The sequence below is a fragment of the Tachypleus tridentatus genome, chromosome 9, assembly GCF_004210375.1.
Source record: "Tachypleus tridentatus isolate NWPU-2018 chromosome 9, ASM421037v1, whole genome shotgun sequence".
Lineage (NCBI taxonomy): Eukaryota > Metazoa > Arthropoda > Merostomata > Xiphosura > Limulidae > Tachypleus > Tachypleus tridentatus.
This window is the reverse complement of record NC_134833.1, coordinates 6,423,992-6,439,458: the sequence shown is the minus strand read 5'-3', so window position 1 is coordinate 6,439,458 and position 15,467 is coordinate 6,423,992. Positions and strand designations below refer to the sequence as shown.

General features: G+C 29.1%; 1 pseudogene across 1 annotated transcript in view; it reads left to right on the top strand.

The window, feature by feature from the left end:
* Positions 1–15,467, top strand: part of LOC143226979 (ADP-ribosylation factor-binding protein GGA1-like) — a 70,753-nt pseudogene that overhangs the window by 29,460 nt on the left and 25,826 nt on the right. Inside the window, exons 7-8 of the transcript XR_013014819.1 lie at positions 3,225–3,362; positions 9,821–9,902. The product of XR_013014819.1 is annotated as an ADP-ribosylation factor-binding protein GGA1-like (transcript). The remainder of the gene's footprint in view (positions 1–3,224; positions 3,363–9,820; positions 9,903–15,467) is intronic.

Below are 15,467 nucleotides of genomic sequence, written 5' to 3'. Positions count from 1 at the left end.
AATACCGCCCTCTACATTTTGACACACAGTTACACAACCCCTTTCAAACATGTGGTCAGCTTCCGGTCAGTTACCTCTTTCTTTGTGAACCTGACGATGACCGAAGATGGTCGAAACGTTGTTCGCTCTTCTATGTAAAATATTTTCTCAACCCAAACGAGCCATTTTTGCATATAAATTTCTCAACAAGTGGGTTTCTCGACATCACTGAACTGTTACTTTTGTTTTACAGTGATATGACAACTTACTTTTGTTTCACAGTGATATGACAACTGTTACTTTTGTTTCACAGTGATGTGACAACTGTTACTTTTGTTTTACAGTGATATGACAACTGTTACTTTTGTTTCACAGTGATATGACAACTGTTACTTTTGTTTTACAGTGATGTGACAACTGTTACTTTTGTTTTACAGTGATGTGACGACTGTTACTTTTGTTTCACAGTGATGTGACGACTGTTACTTTTGTTTCACAGTGATGTGACAACTGTTACTTTTGTTTCACAGTGATGTGACGACTGTTACTTTTGTTTCACAGTGATGTGACGACTGTTACTTTTGTTTCACAGTGATGTGACGACTGTTACTTTTGTTTCACAGTGATGTGACGACTGTTACTTTGTTTCACAGTGATGTGACGACTGTTACTTTGTTTCACAGTGATGTGACGACTGTTACTTTTGTTTCACAGTGATGTGACGACTGTTACTTTGTTTCACAGTGATGTGACGACTGTTACTTTGTTTCACAGTGATGTGACGACTGTTACTTTTGTTTCACAGTGATGTGACGACTGTTACTTTTGTTTCACAGTGATGTGACGACTGTTACTTTTGTTTCACAGTGATGTGACGACTGTTACTTTTGTTTCACAGTGATGTGACGACTGTTACTTTTGCTTCACAGTGATGTGACGACTGTTACTTTTGCTTCACAGTGATGTGACGACTGTTACTTTTGTTTCACAGTGATGTGACGACTGTTACTTTTGTTTCACAGTGATGTGACGACTGTTACTTTTGTTTCACAGTGATGTGACGACTGTTACTTTTGTTTCACAGTGATGTGACGACTGTTACTTTGTTTCACAGTGATGTGACGACTGTTACTTTGTTTCACAGTGATGTGACGACTGTTACTTTTGTTTCACAGTGATGTGACGAATGTTACTTTTGTTTCACAGTGATGTGACGACTGTTACTTTTGTTTCACTGTGATGTGACAACTGTTACTTTTGTTTCACTGTGATGTGACGACTGTTACTTTTGTTTCACTGTGATGTGACGACTGTTACTTTTGTTTCACTGTGATGTGACGACTGTTACTTTTGTTTCACTGTGATGTGACGACTGTTACTTTTGTTTCACTGTGATGTGACGACTGTTACTTTTGTTTCACAGTGATGTGACGACTGTTACTTTTGTTTCACAGTGATGTGACGACTGTTACTTTTGTTTCACAGTGATGTGACAACTGCTCTTTGTCAGTTTTCTCTTTTTTAGATTTGTTTTGTTAGTAGTAAAACAGGCTTTCATCTCCTTCAGTCACATATTTTAGAAATACAGTTTTGTCATAAATTTGGTTAGGTTTAGTAAGTACAGAAATCAATTTCAAAATATTCCAAAGGTTGAAGCACTGATTTATGAAATATTATGGTTAAATTAATTTTGTTAAAACAACATGCACACAGATAAAACTGAAAACAAACTATTAAATATAAATTGATTTTGGCCAAGTTTTCCACAAAAAAAAATCACAGTACCTACTCTGACAAAGATAATTATGACATTATTCTGAAAGGTGACTTAATGTCATCATTGTGTCTTTGTCAGTTTTTGCTTTTTTTTTTATGATCTATAGCTGAAAGTGGTGATTGTTTCATTTGGTAAAATAATGTGTTCAGAGCAATATTAATCAACATGTGAGAAGATCAGACTGACAAGTATATGAAGTACTAATATGTGACAGGTAACTAACAAATTTGAAATAAGATTTATGATTTTTTTTTTCAAAAATATTATCTCAAGAGATTTTTGGAAATTTACATAGTTTTAAAATAAAACAAAAACAACATGACATTACATAAAGTATAGTAAGACTGAAGCAGTCTAGTGATACGACTCTCCAACCACGAAAGGGTTAAACAAATATTAAAACTTTGGTTGTCATGTTAAAGTTGTTTAACATTTAGAAATTTATAGAAGTTCTTATCTAAATGTTGATCTCATTTAAAATGTAGGTGTTTTATGAAATACACTGTTTGAATCTAATTTGTGAAGGACTGTATCAGCAAGAATTATTTTAAATTGTTTTTTGTAAACCAATTTTTGGATAAAAATATTAGTGTAATAAGAGTAATGTTAACATGATAAAAATATTAGTGTAATAAGAGTAATGTTAACATGATAAAAATATTAGTGTAATAAGAGTAATGTTAACATGATAAAAATATTAGTGTAATAAGAGTAATGTTAACATGATAAAAATATTAGTGTAATAAGAGTAATGTTAACATGATAAAAATATTAGTGTAATAAGAGTAATGTTAAAAAAGCAGCTGTAATCATTTTCAGCTTAAAGTAAATGTTACAAAAATAATTATGTATTTGCACTGGAAATCAGCCCTATACAAATTCACAAAGAGAGTATTCAATCGACAATTGAAATGCCAGAAAACAAAGTATATAATAAAAACCGATTAAAATGAAGCAAATTGTATTTAGTTATGTTACATTTTTCTAGACTCCATATTTTGATACGCTAATCTACAAAAACATTTCATGACGTACTTATGTTTACATTAATTGAATAAGAAGCTAGATATCATTGTAAATCTCAGAAACAAGTTTTGTGTTTATTCTCATGTATGGTTTTGTGTGTGTGTGTGTCATTAAAAAACAGGGAATTTGACTTGTATTTATTTTCTAACATTGATTTGTGCTGTAATTATTGTAATATTTAATCTAGGTGTATTGTATTTTCACACATATCCTGATCATGGTAGCCATTATTTACTCCAGTTCTTGTTTGTGGTTCACTCTAGATGTATTATATTTTGTCACTGGTATCCTAACCATAGTGTCCATTTTATCACATTAAATGTCACTTTCGTTAAATCCTATAATTTACTCAATAAATTACTCAAGTTATAATCCTTAACTTCCTTTAATACCACTAAACATTTAAATATAATCTTGAAAAACATTTCCGTACCCCCCACAGGCCGATAAAAGAATGGAACGTACAGCACGACGTATCACTGAGCTGGAAATGGGACAAAACAATGCCAAAGTTCTAAGTGATATGTTGCGTAATTACAAGTCAAAGGAAACATCTCTGGAAGAGAGAGAACTCATGAAGGTGATGAACCTGTCTGTTATGTTTCTTCTCAGATTTGAAAATAATCACCACTTCATAATAATATTTTCTTTGTACAAATATATCAAAAGATGGCTGGTATGGGTATCAAAACATTTATTAAAATAGAGAACAATGTTTCAACCTTTCTTGGTCATCTTCAGGTTAATAAAGAAATCTTGGTCTGTATTTTAAAGTTTTAATATCTTCACCAGCTGTTTTGAGATACAGTTTAACTTCAGATGGGTGACTCATCATCACAAATTATTGTCATTAAATATAATTATCAGATTGTTTTGTTATACAGCATGTCATTAGTGTAGTTATAATTATCAGATTGTTTTATTATACAGCATGTCATTAGTGTAATTATAATTATCAGATTGTTTTGTTATACAGCATGTCATTAGTGTAATTATAATTATCAGATTGTTTTATTATACAGCATCTCATTAGTGTAATTATAATTATCAGATTGTTTTATTATACAGCATCTCATTAGTGTAATTATAATTATCGGATTGTTTTATTATACAGCGTCTCATTAGTGTAGTTATAATTATCAGATTGTTTTATTATACAGCATCTCATTAGTGTAATTATAATTATCGGATTGTTTTATTATACAGCGTCTCATTAGTGTAGTTATAATTATCGGATTGTTTTATTATACAGCATGTCATTAGTGTAATTATAATTATCAGATTGTTTTGTTATACAGCATGTCATTAGTGTAATTATAATTATCAGATTGTTTTGTTATACAGCATGTCATTAGTGTAATTATAATTATCAGATTGTTTTATTATACAGCATGTCATTAGTGTAATTATAATTATCGGATTGTTTTATTATACAGCGTCTCATTAGTGTAGTTATAATTATCAGATTGTTTTATTATACAGCATGTCATTAGTGTAGTTATAATTATCAGATTGTTTTATTATACAGCATGTCATTAGTGTAGTTATAATTATCAGATTGTTTTATTATACAGCATGTCATTAGTGTAGTTATAATTATCAGATTGTTTTATTATACAGCATGTCATTAGTGTAGTTATAATTATCAGTGTTTTATTATACAGCATGTCATTAGTGTAGTTATAATTATCAGATTGTTTTATTATACAGCATGTCATTAGTGTAGTTATAATTATCAGATTGTTTTATTATACAGCATGTCATTAGTGTAGTTATAATTATCAGATTGTTTTGTTATACAGCATGTCATTAGTGTAATTATAATTATCAGATTGTTTTATTATACAGCATCTCATTAGTGTAATTATAATTATCAGATTGTTTTATTATACAGCATCTCATTAGTGTAATTATAATTACCAGATTGTTTTATTATACAGCATCTCATTAGTGTAATTATAATTATCGGATTGTTTTATTATACAGCGTCTCATTAGTGTAGTTATAATTATCGGATTGTTTTATTATACAGCGTCTCATTAGTGTAGTTATAATTATCAGATTGTTTTATTATACAGCATGTCATTAGTGTAGTTATAATTATCAGATTGTTTTATTATACAGCATGTCATTAGTGTAATTATAATTATCAGATTGTTTTGTTATACAGCATGTCATTAGTGTAATTATAATTATCAGATTGTTTTGTCATACAGCATGTCATTAGTGTAATTATAATTATCAGATTGTTTTATCATACAGCATCTCATTAGTGTAATTATAATTATCGGATTGTTTTATTATACAGCGTCTCATTAGTGTAGTTATAATTATCAGATTGTTTTTATTATACAGCATGTCATTAGTGTAGTTATAATTATCAGATTGTTTTATTATACAGCATGTCATTAGTGTAGTTATAATTATCAGATTGTTTTATTATACAGCATGTCGTTAGTGTAGTTATAATTATCAGATTGTTTTATTATACAGCATGTCATTAGTGTAGTTATAATTATCAGATTGTTTTATTATACAGCATGTCATTAGTGTAGTTATAATTATCAGATTGTTTTATTATACAGCATGTCATTAGTGTAGTTATAATTATCAGATTGTTTTATTATACAGCATGTCATTAGTGTAGTTATAATTATCAGATTGTTTTATTATACAGCATGTCATTAGTGTAGTTATAATTATCAGATTGTTTTATTATACAGCATGTCATTAGTGTAGTTATAATTATCAGATTGTTTTATTATACAGCATGTCATTAGTGTAGTTATAATTATCAGATTGTTTTATTATACAGCATGTCATTAGTGTAGTTATAATTATCAGATTGTTTTATTATACAGCATGTCATTAGTGTAGTTATAATTATCAGATTGTTTTATTATACAGCATGTCATTAGTGTAATTATAATTATCAGATTGTTTTATTATACAGCGTGTCATTAGTGTAGTTATAATTATCAGATTGTTTTATTATACAGCATGTCATTAGTGTAGTTATAATTATCAGGTTGTTTTATTATACAGCATGTCATTAGTGTAGTTATAATTATCAGGTTGTTTTACTATACAGCATGTCATTAGTGTAGTTATAATTATCAGGTTGTTTTAGTATACAGCATGTCATTAGTGTAGTTATAATTATCAGGTTGTTTTACTATACAGCATGTCATTAGTGTAGTTATAATTATCAGGTTGTTTTACTATACAGCATGTCATTAGTGTAGTTATAATTATCAGGTTGTTTTACTATACAGCATGTCATTAGTGTAGTTATAATTATCAGGTTGTTTTATTATACAGCATGTCATTAGTGTAGTTATAATTATCAGGTTGTTTTATTATACAGCATGTCATTAGTGTAGTTATAATTATCAGATTGTTTTATTATACAGCATGTCATTAGTGTAGTTATAATTATCAGATTGTTTTATTATACAGCATGTCATTAGTGTAGTTATAATTATCAGATTGTTTTATTATACAGCATGTCATTAGTGTAGTTATAATTATCAGATTGTTTTATTATACAGCATGTCATTAGTGTAGTTATAATTATCAGATTTTATTATACAGCATGTCATTAGTGTAGTTATAATTATCAGGTTGTTTTATTATACAGCATGTCATTAGTGTAGTTATAATTATCAGGTTGTTTTATTATACAGCATGTCATTAGTGTAGTTATAATTATCAGGTTGTTTTATTATACAGCATGTCATTAGTGTAGTTATAATTATCAGGTTGTTTTATTATACAGCATCTCATCAGTGTAGTTATAATTATCAGATTGTTTTATTATACAGCATCTCATCAGTGTAATTATAATTATCAGATTGTTTTATTATACAGCATCTCATTAGTGTAATTATAATTATCAGATTGTTTTATTATACAGCATCTCATTAGTGTAATTATAATTATCAGATTGTTTTATTATACAGCATCTCATTAGTTTAATTATAATTATCAGATTGTTTTATTATACAGCATCTCATTAGTTTAATTATAATTATCAGATTGTTTTATTATACAGCATCTCATTAGTGTAATTATAATTATCAGATTGTTTTATTATACAGCATGTCATTAGTGTAATTATAATTATCAGATTGTTTTATTATACAGCATGTCATTAGTGTAATTATAATTATCAGGTTGTTTTATTATACAGCATGTCATTAGTGTAATTATAATTATCAGGTTGTTTTATTATACAGCATGTCATTAGTGTAGTTATAATTATCAGGTTGTTTTATTATACAGGATGTCATTAGTGTAATTATAATTATCAGGTTTTATTATACAGCATGTCATTAGTGTAGTTATAATTATCAGATTGTTTTATTATACAGCATGTCATTAGTGTAGTTATAATTATCAGATTGTTTTATTATACAGCATGTCATTAGTGTAGTTATAATTATCAGTGTTTTATTATACAGCATGTCATTAGTGTAGTTATAATTATCAGATTGTTTTATTATACAGCATGTCATTAGTGTAGTTATAATTATCAGGTTGTTTTATTATACAGCATGTCATTAGTGTAATTATAATTATCGGATTGTTTTATTATACAGCATGTCATTAGTGTAGTTATAATTATCAGTGTTTTATTATACAGCATGTCATTAGTGTAGTTATAATTATCAGGTTGTTTTATTATACAGCATGACATTAGTGTAGTTATAATTATCAGATTGTTTTATTATACAGCATGTCATTAGTGTAGTTATAATTATCAGATTGTTTTATTATACAGCATGTCATTAGTGTAGTTATAATTATCAGATTGTTTTATTATACAGCATGTCATTAGTGTAGTTATAATTATCAGATTGTTTTATTATACAGCATGTCATTAGTGTAGTTATAATTATCAGATTGTTTTATTATACAGCATGTCATTAGTGTAGTTATAATTATCAGATTGTTTTATTATACAGCATGTCATTAGTGTAGTTATAATTATCAGATTGTTTTATTATACAGCATGTCATTAGTGTAGTTATAATTATCAGATTTTATTATACAGCATGTCATTAGTGTAGTTATAATTATCAGGTTGTTTTATTATACAGCATGTCATTAGTGTAGTTATAATTATCAGGTTGTTTTATTATACAGCATGTCATTAGTGTAGTTATAATTATCAGGTTGTTTTATTATACAGCATGTCATTAGTGTAGTTATAATTATCAGGTTGTTTTATTATACAGCATCTCATCAGTGTAGTTATAATTATCAGATTGTTTTATTATACAGCATCTCATCAGTGTAATTATAATTATCAGATTGTTTTATTATACAGCATCTCATTAGTGTAATTATAATTATCAGATTGTTTTATTATACAGCATCTCATTAGTGTAATTATAATTATCAGATTGTTTTATTATACAGCATCTCATTAGTTTAATTATAATTATCAGATTGTTTTATTATACAGCATCTCATTAGTGTAATTATAATTATCAGATTGTTTTATTATACAGCATCTCATTAGTGTAATTATAATTATCAGATTGTTTTATTATACAGCATGTCATTAGTGTAATTATAATTATCAGGTTGTTTTATTATACAGCATGTCATTAGTGTAATTATAATTATCAGGTTGTTTTATTATACAGCATGTCATTAGTGTAGTTATAATTATCAGGTTGTTTTATTATACAGGATGTCATTAGTGTAATTATAATTATCAGGTTTTATTATACAGCATGTCATTAGTGTAGTTATAATTATCAGATTGTTTTATTATACAGCATGTCATTAGTGTAGTTATAATTATCAGATTGTTTTATTATACAGCATGTCATTAGTGTAGTTATAATTATCAGTGTTTTTATTATACAGCATGTCATTAGTGTAGTTATAATTATCAGATTGTTTTATTATACAGCATGTCATTAGTGTAGTTATAATTATCGGGTTGTTTTATTATACAGCATGTCATTAGTGTAGTTATAATTATCGGATTGTTTTATTATACAGCATGTCATTAGTGTAGTTATAATTATCAGTGTTTTATTATACAGCATGTCATTAGTGTAGTTATAATTATCAGGTTGTTTTATTATACAGCATGACATTAGTGTAGTTATAATTATCAGATTGTTTTATTATACAGCATGTCATTAGTGTAGTTATAATTATCAGATTGTTTTATTATACAGCATGTCATTAGTGTAGTTATAATTATCAGATTGTTTTATTATACAGCATGTCAATAGTGTAGTTATAATTATCAGATTGTTTTATTATACAGCATGTCATTAGTGTAGTTATAATTATCAGATTGTTTTATTATACAGCATGTCATTAGTGTAGTTATAATTATCAGATTGTTTTATTATACAGCATGTCATTAGTGTAGTTATAATTATCAGATTGTTTTATTATACAGCATGTCATTAGTGTAGTTATAATTATCAGATTGTTTTATTATACAGCATGTCATTAGTGTAGTTATATTTGTGAGAAGCTTGTAATCACTGTTGTATCCATCCAGTTATTATCTCATGCTTCCTCTTATATGATGTTTTCTATTTTAACAACAAAGATAAAGGGGACAGTAGTTAATTTAGTTGGTGTTTTAATAATTATCAAATTCCAATTTGTGCTTGTATGTCTTTTATTCTCACCATCTTGTGGAATGGAAATTACATTTTAAGGTAATTTTCTTGGAAGTTCTCATCTCTTAGAAGAAATTCAATTTGTTGATATTTGAGTTCTGTAACAACAACCCTTTGAGTTTCTTCTTCACAACTTCATCTTAAAGTAAATTAAGCCACAAAAGAAAGTAGCACACTGTGAGAAAGGTGGAACAATAAATTACTTGTATCAGGTCTTGTACACCGAATCCTTATGTGAAATCTACTAGAACTTAGAGATGGAAACAATGTGAGTTTATTGTCTGTGTTTGTCAACTAATTACAGTTGTTGTACATAAGTGTGTTTAGGTTTTATAACTCATATTGCATCAAATACAGTTATGTTTTGTTACTGTTGTAGGATTTATTTGACTGTTGTGAAAGGCTACGTCCCAAACTTTTCAGGTTAGCTGGTGAAATGGATGAAAAAGATGAAGGATTAGGTTAGTAAATAAAACATAAAATGTGTTATTCAACTTCTACTTAGTTTTACAAACAAAATTAAGTTTCCTATTTCATACTTATTTTAATTTTTTTAAAATAATTGACCCCCCCCACACACACACACACACATCGTGGTTCAATATTAAGTCTGAAGTCTTACAATGAATACTAAAAACAAGTTTCGATATTCTTGGTTGACATGACATTGGTAGCTCATTGTTTAGATTTGTAATTAGCAACTAAATAAACCAATTACACAACTACAAGAGTGTTACTAATATGTTTCTTTGTAATAAAATATATTAGATAACTAGTATCTTTTGTCGAAAACTTCTTTAAGGGACATAAAATTTGTGTACTTCATGAAGCAGCCTTTATCATGTTGATCTACAAACTATAATATACAGTAGTACTCTAATTGTTTGCTTACAACTTCTTACAAACACAGTGAATGTAAGATACAGAATCATTTATACATAATTTCAAAAATATATGATACTTTTTTATACAACTTAAAGTAAATGTATATTAGAGAGAACACATTCTCACTATCAGTTGATATGTGAAGGCTTGTGTTCTTGTTATAGTAACCTATTCACTTGTTACTGTAAATTGATGACGTACATGTGTTCCTCCTGTGGTTGTTATAGTAACCTATTCACTTGTTACTGTAAATTGATGATGTACATATGTTGCTCCTGTGGTTGTTATAGTTACCTAATCACTTGTCACTGTAAATTGATGACATACACATGTTGATCCTGTGGTTGTTATAGTTACCTAATCACTTGTCACTGTAAATTGATGACGTACACATGTTGATCCTGTGGTTGTTATAGTTACCTAATCACTTGTCACTGTAAATTGATGACATACACATGTTGATCCTGTGGTTGTTATAGTTACCTAATCACTTGTCACTGTAAATTGATGACATACACATGTTGATCCTGTGGTTGTTATAGTTACCTAATCACTTGTCACTGTAAATTGATGACGTACACATGTTGATCCTGTGGTTGTTATAGTAACCTAATCACTTGTTACTGTAAATTGATGACGTACATGTGTTGCTCCTGTGGTTGTTATAGTAACCTAATCACTTGTTACTGTAAATTGATGACGTACATGTGTTGCTCCTGTGGTTGTTATAGTAACCTAATCGCTTGTTACTGTAAATTGATGATGTACATATGTTGCTCCTGTGGTTGTTATAGTTACCTAATCACTTGTCACTGTAAATTGATGACATACACATGTTGATCCTGTGGTTGTTATAGTTACCTAATCACTTGTCACTGTAAATTGATGACGTACACATGTTGATCCTGTGGTTGTTATAGTAACCTAATCACTTGTTACTGTAAATTGATGACGTACATGTGTTGCTCCTGTGGTTGTTATAGTAATCTAATCACTTGTTACTGTAAATTGATGACGTACATGTGTTGCTCCTGTGGTTGTTATAGTAACCTAATCACTTGTTACTGTAAATTGATGACGTACATGTGTTGCTCCTGTGGTTGTTATAGTAACGTAATCACTTGTTACTCTAAATTAATGACGTACATGTGTTGCTCCTGTGGTTGTTATAGTAACTTAATCACTTGTTACTCTAAATTAATGATGTACATATGTTGCTCCTGTGGTTGTTATAGTAACCTAATTACTTGTTACTCTAAATTAATGATGTACATATGTTGCTCCTGTGGTTGTTATAGTAACCTAATTACTTGGTACTGTAAATTAATGATGTACGTGTTGCTTTATTTTGATGTAACACACTCTCTATTATGTAAGTTGTTTATATACTGAAGTATCCCGTTTCTCCTCTATTTTGATGTAACACACTCTCTACTATGCAAGTTGTTTATATACTGAAGTATCCCGTTTCTCCTCTATTTTGATGTAACACACTTTCTACTATGTAAATTGTTTATATACTGAAGTATCCCATTTCTCCTCTATTTTGATGTAACACACTCTCTACTATGTAAATTGTTTATATACTAAAGTATCCCATTTCTCCTCTATTTTGATGTAACACACTCTCTACTATGTAAATTGTTTATATACTGAAGTATCCCATTTCTCCTCTATTTTGATTTAACACACTCTCTACTATGTAAATTGTTTATATGCTGAAGTATCCCATTTCTCCTTTGTTTTTCTGTAACACACTCTCTACTGTGTAAATTGTTTATATACTGAAGTATCCCATTTCTTCTCTGTTTTTTTGTAACACACTCTCTACTATGTAAATTGTTTATATACTGAAGTATCCCATTTCTCCTCTGTTTTTCTGTAACACACTCTTTACTGTGTAAATTGTTTATATACTGAAGTATCCCATATCTCCTCTATTTTGATGTAACACACTCTCTACTATGTAAATCGTTTATATACAGAAGTATCCCATTTCTGCTCCATTTTTCTGTAACACACTCTCTACTATGTAAATCGTGTATGTTCTGAATTATCCCGTTTCTCCTCTATTTTGATGTAATACACTCTACTATGGAAATCGTTTATGTACTGAAGTATCCCATTTCTCCTCAGTTTTTCTGTAACACACACTCTACTATGTAAATCGTTTATGTACTGAAGTATCCCATTTCTCCTCTATTTTGATGTAACACACTCTGTACTATGTAAATCGTTTATGTACTGAATTATCCCATTTCTCCTCTACTTTGATGTAACACACTCTCTACTCTGTAAATCATTTATATACTGAAGTATCCCATTTCTCCTCTATTTTTCTGTAACACACTCTCTACTATGTAAATCATGTATGTACTGAATTATCCTGTTTCTTCTTTATTTTGATGTAACACACTCTCTACTGTGTAAATTGTTTATATACTGAAGTATCCCATTTCTACTCTAGTTTGATGTAACACACTTTCTACTATGTAAATTGTTTATATACTGAAGTATCCCATTTCTACTCTAGTTTGATGTAACACGCACTCTACTATGTAAATTGTTTATATACTGAAGTATCCCATTTCTTCTCTATTTTTCTTTAACACGCACTCTACTATGTAAATCGTTTATGTACTGAATTATCCAGTTTCTCCTCTACTTTGATGTAGCACTCTCTCTACTATGTAAATTGTTTATATTCTGAAGTATCCCATTTCTCCTCTGTTTTTCTGTAACACTCTCCGCTACGTAAATTGTTTATATACTGAAGTATCCCATTTCTCCTCTATTTTGATGTAACATACTCTTTACTATGTAAATTGTTTATATACTGAAGTATCCCATTTCTCCTCTATTTTGATGTAACACACTCTCTACTATGTAAATTGTTTATATACTGAAGTATCCCATTTCTCCTCTATTTTGATTTAACACACTCTCTACTATGTAAATTGTTTATATGCTGAAGTATCCCATTTCTCCTCTGTTTTTCTGTAACACACTCTCTACTGTGTAAATTGTTTATATACTGAAGTATCCCATTTCTTCTCTGTTTTTTTGTAACACACTCTCTACTATGTAAATTGTTTATATACTGAAGTATCCCATTTCTCCTCTGTTTTTCTGTAACACACTCTCTACTGTGTAAATTGTTTATATACTGAAGTATCCCATTTCTCCTCTGTTTTTCTGTAACACACTCTTTACTGTGTAAATTGTTTATATACTGAAGTATCCCATTTCTCCTCTATTTTGATGTAACACACTCTCTACTATGTAAATCGTTTATATACAGAAGTATCCCATTTCTGCTCTATTTTTCTGTAACACACTCTCTACTATGTAAATCGTGTATGTTCTGAATTATCCCGTTTCTCCTCTATTTTGATGTAACACACTCTCTACTAAGTAAATCGTTTATATACTGAACTATCCCATTTCTCCTCTATTTTTCTGTAACACACTCTACTATGTAAATCGTTTATGTACTGAAGTATCCCGTTTCTCCTCTATTTTGGTGTAACACACTCTAATATGTAAATTGTTTATATACTGAAGTATCCCATTTCTCCTCTGTTTTTCTGTAACACACACTCTACTAGGTAAATCGTTTATGTACTGAAGTATCCCGTTTCTCCTCTATTTTGGTGTAACACACTCTAATATGTAAATTGTTTATGTCCTGAAGTATCCCATTTCTCCTCTATTTTGATGTAACACAAACTCTACTATGTAAATCGTTTATGTACTAAAGTATCCCATTTCTCCTCTATTTTGATGTAACACACTCTACTATGTAAATTGTTTATATACTGAAGTATCCCATTTCTCCTCAGTTTTTCTGTAACACACACTCTACTATGTAAATCGTTTATGTACTGAATTATCCCATTTCTCCTCTACTTTGATGTAACACACTCTCTACTCTGTAAATCATTTATATACTGAAGTATCCCATTTCTCCTCTATTTTTCTGTAACACACTCTCTACTATGTAAATCATGTATGTACTGAATTATCCTGTTTCTTCTTTATTTTGATGTAACACACTCTCTACTGTGTAAATTGTTTATATACTGAAGTATCCCATTTCTACTCTAGTTTGATGTAACACACTTTCTACTATGTAAATTGTTTATATACTGAAGTATCCCATTTCTACTCTAGTTTGATGTAACACGCACTCTACTATGTAAATTGTTTATATACTGAAGTATCCCATTTCTTCTCTATTTTTCTTTAACACGCACTCTACTATGTAAATCGTTTATATACTGAATTATCCAGTTTCTCCTCTACTTTGATGTAGCACTCTCTCTACTATGTAAATTGTTTATATTCTGAAGTATCCCATTTCTCCTCTGTTTTTCTGTAACACTCTCCGCTACGTAAATTGTTTATATACTGAAGTATCCCATTTCTCCTCTATTTTGATGTAACATACTCTTTACTATGTAAATTGTTTATATACTGAAGTATCCCATTTCTCCTCTATTTTGATTGAACACACTCTCTACTATGGAAATCGTTTATATACTGAAGTATCCCATTTCTACTCTAGTTTGATGTAACACTCTTTCTACTATGTAAATTGTTTATATAGTGAAGTATCCCATTTCTCCTCTATTTTGATGTAACACACTTTCTACTATGTAAATTGTTTATATACTGAAGTATCCCATTTCTCCTCTATTTTGATGTAACACACTCTCTACTATGTAAATTGTTTATATACTGAAGTATCCCATTTCTACTCTACTTTGATGTAACACACACTCTGCTATGTAAATCGTTTATATACTGAAGTATCCCATTTCTCCTCTACTTTGATGTAACACACTCTCTACTCTGTAAATCATTTATATACTGAAGTATCCCATTTCTCCTCTATTTTTCTGTAACACACTCTCTACTATGTAAATCATGTATGTACTGAATTATCCTGTTTCTTCTTTATTTTGATGTAACACACTCTCTACTGTGTAAATTGTTTATATACTGAAGTATCCCATTTCTACTCTAGTTTGATGTAACACACTTTCTACTATGTAAATTGTTTATATACTGAAGTATCCCATTTCTACTCTAGTTTGATGTAACACGCACTCTACTATGTAAATTGTTTATATACTGAA